The following is an 11,386-nucleotide window of genomic DNA, read 5'->3' as shown; positions in this document are numbered from 1 at the left end:
GTAGTGACCCGGAGGTGTTAAAACAGCCTGAGGTATAACGGTGTTTTGACGAGGCGGGTCCATCTGACGAGGCTGAACCGGTGCACCGGTCCCAGGAGCTTCCGCCCGGTTTCCCTCCAGCGGATTGCTGGTTCCTGCTCCTGGAGTGTTGAAAAGGTCTCTGGCCTCGAAAACCGGAGGCAAACGGGATCGGTGCTTCCTCCTCATGACTTCCTGCGACGCGCTCTGGTCCAACATGAGCCTGTAGGCTTGTGCGTCTAAAGCGGCCCGCTCTGTGGCCATCCTGGTGTCCTCAGCTGCCAGATCCGCCTTGGACTGGGTGATCTGTTCCTTTATCTTTGCAATCTCCGCATTGTGGACGTCCTGATCCGCCGGATTAGCTTCCGCCGTAAGCACAGCCAATGCATCAAATAGCTCTGATAGAACTTGAGCCGGCGGGCGCACAGGGCCTCCTGCCCCGGCAGCCGTCGCCGCTGCTGAACCGGAGGTTGTTTCCGCAGCGGTCGAAGAATGAAGCGCTGCTTGTGTGCCGGCCATGAATATTCCAACCCGGTTGGGCAGATCAGAGGGGTCCGGAATACTGTCGCCATCGGAACAGCCCCCAATCCGGCCGTCTTGTAGCTGATAAAGAGATTCGGTTTCTCCGGCCGATGACTCGTCATCGGAACAAACGACGATCTCGCCGCGAGATTCCGATCCATCCTCATAACTTCCTCCATGGATGACTCCCACGAAGGCATGCTTCATGGCCGGTTTAACCCGGGCGGATCGCGCACGCTGAGCCGTCTCAACGAGGTTGGTGCAGATGTCCGACTCAGGGCCCGGTTCACGGATCTTGCCAATGAAAACGTGAATGCCACCAAAGGGGACCCGGTACCCGTACTCAACTGAGCCGGCCTCGGGGCCCCAGCCTGCGTCGTCGATGTAGAGCTTGCCGCGACAACTCTTAGTCATCAGGCCTACAGCGTAGCCCTCGAGTCCTTCAAAGCGGCCCTCCAAGCACCTGAAACCATCGTGCGATAGCCCCACGGTGGGCGCCAACTATCGTGGTTTTGTCACGGCAGATGTCCTAGAGAAAGGACTTAGTCGTGGAGCCATCGCGACGGGTTAGCTTGAAGGGGTTAAAGCGGACACAGGGACGCAAGAGAGTTTATACTAGTTTGGCCCCTTCGATGAAGGTAAAATCCTACGTCTAGTTGTGATGGAATTGATGGGGTTTCGATGACTAGGGAGCAAACAAGCTTCGCCTATGTCTCGAGTTGTTGTCTGTTGTCCTTGAACCGCCGCCGGGTCGTCTCCTTATATACACGGGTGACGCCCATCGGTTCACAAAGTCCCAACACCGGTCGATATTCGTATCCGGGTTGGTCTCTCCTTACTCCTAACTTACAATACAAGTTTATATACAAATACCGGTTTACAGCTACAAGTCTTAAACCGACTACGGGCCTTAGGCCCTCATCTGTCTTCTTGGGCTTTAGCACTCTTGAACTACTGATGAAGTTGACCCTGCCCAGATAGGCCGGTTTACGGCCAGCAGTAATATCCCCAACAGGGACCGAGAGCCGAGTTCCCACAATGGCGTCGTCACACCCTCATAACCTAGATGTATAGAGGATTACCGCCCGGATGGATGGGCGGCGACAGGAGGACCGCCCGTGGCAACTGATAACCCAGAAGTATAGGGGATCAATTGTATCTTTTTTGATAAATAAGAGTGTCAAACCCAACGAGGAGCTAAAGGTAGGATTTATATTCCCTTCAAGTTCTATCGGCCATAGATATAACTCTACGCACACTTAACATTCGCTTTACGTAGAACAAGAATAAAACTAAAAGTACTCTGTAAGTGTGAAGGGATAGGTTTGCAAGAATAAGACTAGGATTACTTAGAGGAAATATAACTAGGAGTAATTTGCAAGATAGTGAAGTTAGTTGTTTAGTAGAAAGCTTTTTCTAACACAAGAAAGTTATTTGTCCCTAGGCAATCGATAACTAGACCGGTAATCATCATTGCAATTTTATATGAGGGAGAGGCATTAGCTAACACACTTTTCATACTTGGATCATATGCAGTTATGATTGGAACTCTAGCAAGCATCCACAACTACCAAAGATCATTAAGGTAAAACCCAACCATAGCATTAAGTAACAAGTCCTCTTTACTCCCATACGCAATAACCCCCTTACTCGGGTATAAGCTTCTGTCACTCTCCCCACCCACTATAAGAGAATCACAAACGTATTGAAACACCCTACAAAGGGAATCCCACACGCTTTGCGCGACACAGAGGGCACCATAGGACAGCATCAAAATAAAACATACAACTCAAACCAATCACGATCATCAACAAACCCATAGGACAAAACGAATCTACTCAAACATCACAGGATTGCCACATATCATTGGATAATAACATATAGCATTAAGCACCATGTTTAAGTATAGATTACAACGGGGAGAAGAGGTATTACAATGCTGCATAGAGGGGGAGAGAGTTGGTGATGATGGCAGCGAAGTTGTTGTTGTAGATCGCCGTCAAGATGATTGCCCCGATGGCGTTTCGGCACCACCGGAGAGAGGGGGAGAGAGCCCCCTCCTTCTTCTACCTTGGCATCCCCCTAGATGGGAGGAGAGTTCCCCCTCTGGTCCATGGTCTCCATCCTCGTGAGGCCGGCTCGCGGGGCCTCCTCATGAGGCCTACCCTGCGAGGGTAGGTCTCGGGGCCCCGGCCGTGAGGCCCGTGCCTGTCACATGGGTGACACCCTGTTGTCAGGATAGGGATGGCAGGGTATGGCGGAGACCGGTTTCCACTTTGGTGCTAAGGGCACAACGGAGCCAGCCTCCCTCCAAAGCAAGTCCCAAAGTTCTAACTTTGGTGAATGAAGACCAAGACAGCTCGGCGCCCAGGACAACCGTCATCGCCGAGCCCACTCTTACATCAGGATAGCGCCTTTAGCAGGCGAAGACCACCTTTGGCCAGGATAATCCTGTGCCCTTGTCCCCCTTCAAACTTGCTGCCCTGTGGACACCTTTCCCGCTCATATTTTCAGGGAAGAGGGCCAAGTCATGAGAAGAAGGAAGGACAACCATTGTAGAGGGGGGACCTTTTGACTCCTTCCTCACCTTGCCTTGTAGCTCCAAGCGCGTTGCCCACAAGCAATCCTAATCAAGCAGGAGTAGGGTTTTACACCACGACGGTGGCCTGAACTTGGGTATCTCGCGCGTCCCCTTCGGGTCTAGTGAGCCCGTGGGAGTTCAGCCGCAGTCATCATCGTGTCTTAGGTCGCAAAGCAAAGCCCTCTAGAGTTCAAACCCTAGTTCTTTGAGAAGTTCCTTTTACGTAGATCCTAAACTCCGACAGACTCAATAGAATACCCCATTGTCACCGCGGGTATCAACATGCAAGACATACATCAAGTGGTCTCAAATCTAGTATTCAATCCAATGCAACGAAACCTCAAAGAGCAAGACTCAATTCATCACAACAAGGTAGAGAGGGGAAAACACCATATGATCTGACTATCGTAACAAAGCCCATGGTTACATCAAGATCATGCCGGATCAAGAACATGTGAGAGAGAGAGAGATCAAACACATAGCTACTGGTACATACCCTCAACCCCGAGGGTGAACTACCCCCTCCTCGTCATGGAGACTTCCAGGATGATGAAGATGGCCTCCGTTGATCATCTTCCCCTCTGGCAGGGTGCCAGGAAAGGGCTCCAGATGAGATCGCTTTGAAACAGAGGCTTGCGATGGCATGTAAGTTATAGGTCAATTTTCAGAAGTTTCTCAATACATAAAAAAATTTGGCGTCGGTTTCACATCAGGGGGGCCCACGAGGGACCGACGAGCTCAGGGGGTGCTCCCAGGCTTGTGGCTCCCCTGGCCACCCTCTGGTCCACCCCCGGCACTTCATGGATCTCTTTTGGTCCATAAAAGTCACTGTAAAGTTTCATGGCATTTGGACTTCATTTGGTATGGATTTTCTAGAAAACCAAAAACACGAGGAGAACAACAACTGACACTAGGCACTAGGTTAATAGGTTAGTTCCATAAAAAATCATATAAAAGTACACCAAAACCATATAATATTGTTGTAAACATGGCATGAATACTTCATAAATTATACATACGTTGGACAAGTATCACGAGGTGACATGGTCGGCGGCGAGGAGTCCTTGGGTTCGACAGCTAGGCTAGCTAGAGCTCGTGTGCTAGTGTTAGAAAAGAGGGGAAGGAGCAGGAGCTCACATCGAACCTGCAAGGGTGGTCAGTGGGCTCGAGGGCCCAATGGAATGGTCGAATCGACGACATATATCTCGGTTGCTCGGGTAGAAGACAATGGCGCTAACGATGATGTGGTGCTTCCTCGCTCGAGTTCTTCGGCTTGGAGATGAGGAAGAGCTTTGGGGAGCATCTAGACACAATGATGCAACGAAAGGTGGGCGATGGTACGAGAACTACGACGACGTGCTCATGGCAGCTTTGGCCATGAGGGAGAGATGAGGAATGAGGGCGAGAGTGAGAGGGTTGGGCTCGGGGACATGCATGTCGTCCTTAGCCAGCTCTAGGCACTCGACGGCAAACAGGAGGTGGCGGTGCGCATGCTCGCGCGTGTCCTCTTGGCGAGAGGTGGACGATGACTGACCACTGGGCCAGTTGGGCCGGGCGGGTTGCACGGCTCTCTCTCTCTATTCTTGTTTTTGTTTTCTACTTTTGTAATTTGTTTTGATTTAGTTACTGGACTAAATTATTTTTTAAAATTCTAAAAATAATTGTGGGCATCAACTGAAATATTCGAGAGGCCCTCAAATAATTCTAGAATATTTGGAGTAACAAAACTATTTATAGAAATTATTTGCTCCAACTCAAAATAGTATGGATTAACCCCAAGCCCAAATATGTCCTGGAAAGTTCATTGAAAATTATTTTAAGCTAAACCTATTTGAATTAATTTGGTGCTAGGGTTGTGAGCATCCCCATTTCAAGTTTCAATTAAAGTAAACCATGATGCCACAAGCAATACTATCCTAGGTGCATTACCAAACTAGGGATGTGACATACTATTATCCCGCCCTGTTCTCCGCAATAGGGCGATTCCGTTTTGCATCCATTGACCAGGCGTGTGATCGTCCGGTTAGTCATCTGGCGCGCTATCTGACAGCCGGGTTCCTTCTGGTTAACATCCTATCTTAGGAGCTGACCCGCACTAGAGAGGAACTTATTCCTACAAGAGCGGCATACGTGCCTGCTCCTTTTGCTTTTGCACCCTTAGCTACCCCAACCATTCCACCCCCATCTATCCTCACTGCTCCTGCTAGCTCACTTGGGTAGCCGAACACTTTGTCTAGTACTCATCGTGAGTCCCGAGCTATGTGGTCATAGAAACCACACCGGCGACAGTGCCAATCCTTGTTAGGAAATGTAGCATGCAATTCAAAAAAAAAATTACGCTCACGCAAGATCTATCTAGGAGATGCATAGCAATGAGAGGGGGAGAGTGTGTCTACATACCCTCGTAGACCAAAAGCGGAAGCATTCGACAACACGGTTGATGTAGTCGAACTTCTTCTCGTTTCGACCAATCAAGCACCGAACGTACGGCACCTCTGAGTTCTACACACGTTCAACTCGATGACGTCCCTCGAACTCTTGATCCAGCAAAGTGTCGAGGAAGTAGATGAGTTCCGCCAGCACAATGGTGTGGTGACGGTGATGGTGATGTGATCTGCGCAGGGCTTCGCCTAAGCACTACGAGAATATGACCGAGGGTGTAATCTATGGAGGGAGGCGCCGCACACGGCTAACAGAAGTTGATGTGTGTCCTAGGCGCCTCCCTCCCCTCATATATATAGGTGGGAGGGAGAGAGAGCAGCCAAGGGGAGCGCCCCAAGTAGGCCGAGTCTTACTTGGAATCCCTCCCCTTCCTTCCCTCTTTCCCCCTTTCCTTTCTCCTCTGGTGCGGCCCATATGGGGCGGGGGGGGGGGCAGTAGCCCTTGATGGCTGCTATGTTCCCCCTCTTGGCCCATTAGGCCCATATCTTTGTCGGGGTTGCCCGGAACCCCTTTCCGGTGACCTGATATGTACCCGGTACCCCCAGAACACTTTCGGTGTCCAAATACTATCGTCCTATATATCAATCTTTATCTCTTGACCATTAGAGACTCCTCGTCATGTCCGTGATCTCATCCAGGACTCCGAACAACATTTGGTCACCAAAACACATAACTCATATAATACAAAATCGTCATCAAACGTTAAGCGTGCGGGCCCTACGGGTTCGAGAACTATGTAGACATGACCGAGACACCTCTCCGGTCAATAACCAATAGCGGAACCTGGATGCTCATATTGCCTCCTACATATTCTACGAAGATCTTTATCGGTCAAACTGTAATGACAACATATGTTATTCCCTTTGTTATCGGTATGTTACTTGCCCGAGATTCGATCGTCGGTATCTTCATACCTAGTTCAATCTCGTTACCGGCAAGTCTCTTTACTCGTTTCATAAATACATCATCCCGCAACTAATTTATTAGTCATATTGCTTGCAAGGCTTCTTATGATGTGTATTACCAAGAGGGCCCAGAGATACCTCTCCGATACTCGGAGTGACAAATCTTAATCTTGACCTATGCCAACCCAACAAACACCTTTGGAGATACCTGTAGAGCATCTTTATAACCACTCAGTTATGTTGTGACGTTTGATAGCACATAAGGCATTCCTCCGGTATCCGAGAGTTGCATAATCTCATAGTCAAAGAAATATGTATATGACATGATGAAAGCAATAGCAATAAAACTGAACGATCGATATGCTAAGCTAACGGATGGATCTTGTCCATCACATCATTCTCCTAATGTTGTGATCCCATTCATTAAATGACAACAAATGTCTATGGTTAGGAAACTTAACCATCTTTGATTAATGAGCTAGTCTAGTAGAGGTCTATTAGGGACACAGTGTTTTATCTATGTATCCACACATGTATCAAGTTTTCGGTTAATACAATTCTAGCATGAATAATAAACATTTATCATGATATAAGGAAATATAAAATAACAATTTTATTATTGCCTCTAGGGCATATTTCCTTCAATCCTAGCGGCACTCGGAACGAGGGTGGCCGGTGTAGAGGCACTTGTAGAAGACGCTGGCCTTGCGGGTCTTGCCAGAGGTTGCGTCGAGTGTGGTAGCAATGCGTGGTGGCTAGGGCGATGGCGACGCTGATGAGGGGAGCTCTAGTGTTGGCGAATGCGAACAGTCTCCCATGGGACTCGTCCCATCCTCTGGCTCCTCCACCGGCAACATGTTTTGGATCTCAGAGCGCGAGATTCGCCTAGGGGTGACCTCGATCGCCGGGAGGGTGGTAGGGGCACCGTTGTAGAGCACCACATGATACGAATGATGAGGGCTCACAGAGGAGGATGGGCTCTCCTCCAGCCAGTGTAGCTCGCGGGGGCGCCCCTGATCGAGGAAGTCGAGGAGGCCATGGGGCGGTGGCTCGGGGCTTAAACGGTGGATGCCGGGGCCGGAGTGACCACCCGTGGTGTCGTGGGGTGGGTTGGTGGCTAGGAGCGGGGGCCACACGTTCGGTTATTTTCTTTAACAAAGTATAGACGCGGGCGCTCATATATACGCGTATACAATCACCTCTGTGAATGCACACACGTATACCCTACCTCTATGAGTACCTCCGAAAAACTGAGCCTGCATATCATCTTGAGATTTTACAAAGTCACCTTAGTCGCCTCATAATTGACGGAAACATCTCCTCCCACTGAACGCGCATCATCACAAGTCCTATTTCAGAATAAATGCGAGCACTAGTAGAATTTAAACTTTGATGGGCTGGAATATCATTGTCCTTCTAATCATCCAACACAGGTTGATTTGCACAGGCTATCATTGGCAGCACGAGTCAACATGCCAAGATACCTCCAAACGTGTGAACGCAGACAACATCACATACATGGTATGAACGCATGCCTTCCTCATGACGAAGGTCAAGGTCAAGGTCGTCGCTGAGTGCGAACCTCCGTGAGTTATGACTGATTTGAAAGACTGAAACACACATATATGAACATATAATCCCGGGGCCCAGGAGGCATTCGTCACCAACCAACCTGTCCTCTGCCTAGAGAGGATGGCGCTTGCTGCCCGGTCGTCTGTGCGCTCCCTGGTGCTGCTCGTGTCGCACGGGAGGCCACAGCTGAGCTCATTCTTCTCCTCCTCCGCCGCCGCCCATCCCAGGAGCTGATACTCCTCCGGCCGCTGCAGCCGTCCAGACCCCAGGTAGCATGGTAACCAGCACAGATTAATGCTTCCTGCACGCACGCGTCTCCTTCGGTTCCATTGCTAACAGATACTCCATTACGTTTTGCAGCTCCGCCAGATCGTCCACGCACCAAGCAGGAAGAGACTGTTGTTCACCCACTCCCTGGGGTGCCACGCCCGCGCCCACGCCCACCCCCACGCCCACCTCAGGCCGTTAAAGATGTAGCCGGCAAGGTTTATCCGAACGCCCCAGAAGATCCTAGTAGTGCACACCCAACTCCTGATCAGGGTTCATCTAGCACACTTGAACCTGTATTTCACATCTTTGAAGATCCTCGACACCGGCTTGTTGATCCACCGGGTCGACCTCCACTTCCAGCCGTTAAAAGTGCAGCCGGCAAGGCTTATCTGGACGCCCCCGAAGATCCCACCACACACCCAGCTCCTAATACTGGTTCATGTAACGCATCTGAACCTGTATCTGCTGGCATCTTCGAAGATCCTCGACACCCAGTTCCTGATCCATCAGCTAGGGGGCGTAGCGCCATGACCGACGGCGACGAGCCTGCGCAGTGCACCGAGGAGCATCCTAAGTACCCAGTTCCCGACAGTTCAACTGACGAGGGCCCTGTTGAGGAACATCCTGCATACGCTACTCCTGGTTACGGTTCATGTAGCACACCTAAGCCTGTGCCTGAGAAACCTCCCTCCGGCACCTACGAAGATGTTAAGCAGCGGGATGTTGATCCACCACGCCCCGCGCGCGAAGGCGTTGGACACCAAGTTCCTGATCCGCCAGGTAGGGGGAGTAGCGCTTTGCCCGAGGCCAGAGCAGTGCACCCAGGGCCCTCCGAAATACCCAGCCCTGGACAGTTCCAAGTGACGACATCCTTCAGACTGAAGTCATAGGTACGAACTAGATCCTAGTATCCTACTGCTATTGTATAGCATCGGAGAAAAAACTGGGCAGCTTCCCTTTGGCTTCTCCCTGTACTGGGCTATATATACTGTAGACTCGTAATTTTATTTGGGATGAAGTGATCCAAATTCTATCGTGTTATACTAACATAGTACAAACGGTGTGGACGTTGCGTCGATGTGTACTTGTCCTCCAAAGATTGTTATGTATTGCCTCTCATATATATATACCTCATGTAGTCTCATCTAAAACCGGCATGTCGTCTCGTGCTTATAATACTCTTCTGTTGTACTGGATTGCGCCTTCGTGGGTTCATAGTTTTTTCTCGCAAAGTTTTCATGTTAAATCCATGTTTTTCGTGTCTCGTTTTATCTATTTTTTATGGTTACTGGCTAGTTAGTTAGGCTGTTCGTAATGGGAGTATCATAGTTAGTTATGCATGCCAACTAAGCAATTTTGATAAAGTGGTATAGAATTAAATGAAGAAAGAGAGGCTTGAGTATCATATCATGATACCGTATCATATTAAATGATGTGCTACTTTTGTGTCATGCATGACAATAAATATAGTCTTCTATGATACCAACATATGATACTATGCATTAGGGATGTAGTATCATAGACTAGTATTTTATGCATGATACTAATATATGATACTCCCCATTACAACCAGCCTTACTGCTGCGATTTTGTAATCTCGATACATGTTGTCAAGGAAAGGAATCGTGGTTGAAGATCATGAAAAGTGAGTACGGATAAGGCCTAGATGATGTATAAGATTCTAAAAACACGTAGGAGTAGAAAAACCACATATATCCTAATGAATAAGGGTGAATAAAAACTAAACCACACGAAAAATTGGCGGTAGAGTATAATTAAAATGTCATTACTCCAGTCAAATCACATGAAAAAGCTCAAAATTACTACACCACAAATGATTTTGTGTTGTTTTTTGTGCATTATAGTAATCTTTTTTTTCCTATTTAAAAAAATTGGAGTTAATGATGAGTTTACAAATGGGTCCAACATTCTTTCTAAATAAACAAACACACATATCTCTACACGTGAAACTAGCAACCTTCAAAGAGACATATATTTTATTGGATGCCCTCAAAGAGACTCTGAAGGACATATAAATAAATGTAATTTACTCACATAAGACATCTATCATGAATAAACAAATACACTACTTTTATATAAGACTAACTTTTTGTGAAAGACATAAATAACAAAGACAAAAAGGTGACTTCGACCCAAAATACATTTTGATTTTAGTTCTCTCCCCAACCTAATATGGTCATTAAATTCTCTGACGACATTGATAAAGGACACCAACATTATTTCACCACCTCTAAGCCAATGGTTCCGTGGCAACGCACGGGCATCATGCTAGGTATAAAAGAGGTTAGAGTGGATAGTGAACTCCAAACTTTTCCTTTGAAACCTTAACAAAGTCGACTGAAACCCTACGATTTCTACTAAGCCCTATGCAAACAAAATGTATGAACCCGGTTGAAATGCTCATGATTGAGTACCAAAACAAGCAAATGAACTGATTTTTAGGGGTTCTTACAGTACTACGGGAGGGCCCCGCCCTCCTACCGTCATATGCCCATCGCCCAATCTGAGTGGGGGCGATGACAATGCCGTCATTGACTGCGCTAGATCGATCAGCCACTAGTAGAAAAAGGGGCTTTCGTTCGGGCCTGGCCAGCCCATTAGTCTCGGTTCTGCCACGAACTGGGACCAATGGAGGCATTTTGTCCCGGTTCGTGAGCCCAGGGGGGCGGCCGGGGCCTCGTGGGCATTGGTCCTGGTTCGTCTGGGCCCATTTGTTTCGGTTCTTGGCACGAACCGTGACCAATGGGCCTCGCTTTTGGCCCACAACCATTGGTCCCGGTTCGTGGCAGGAACCGGGACAGAAGGATGGCCTTTAGTCCCGGTTCCAGCCACGAATCGGGACCAATGAGTTGCCTATATATACCCCATCGCTGGCGAGCAGAGCACTCCACAGTGCTCTGTTTTTTGCTGGCCGGCGAGGGGGATGGCATTGGGTGCTCTAGCTCACCTCCTATGCACATGAGGTGTTCGATGAAATGACCGAGCCACATTAGTTAAGCTTTCTCCTCTCGAAGCTCGAGCTCCGAGCTCCATTTTTCCCGAGATTTGTCTAGGT

At 48.7% G+C, this 11,386-nt stretch overlaps 1 long non-coding RNA gene across 1 annotated transcript; it reads left to right on the top strand.

The window, feature by feature from the left end:
- The first annotated feature begins 8,112 nt into the window (after window positions 1–8,112).
- Window positions 8,113–9,461, top strand: LOC125521065. The gene is made up of 2 exons (XR_007288999.1): window positions 8,113–8,309; window positions 8,401–9,461. It is a non-coding gene; the product is annotated as an uncharacterized LOC125521065 (long non-coding RNA).
- Window positions 9,462–11,386: the final 1,925 nt, after the last annotated feature.

This window comes from Triticum urartu, chromosome 7, assembly GCF_003073215.2.
Source record: "Triticum urartu cultivar G1812 chromosome 7, Tu2.1, whole genome shotgun sequence".
Classification (NCBI taxonomy): Eukaryota; Viridiplantae; Streptophyta; class Magnoliopsida; order Poales; family Poaceae; genus Triticum; species Triticum urartu.
This window is presented reverse-complemented; position numbering and strand designations above follow the sequence as displayed.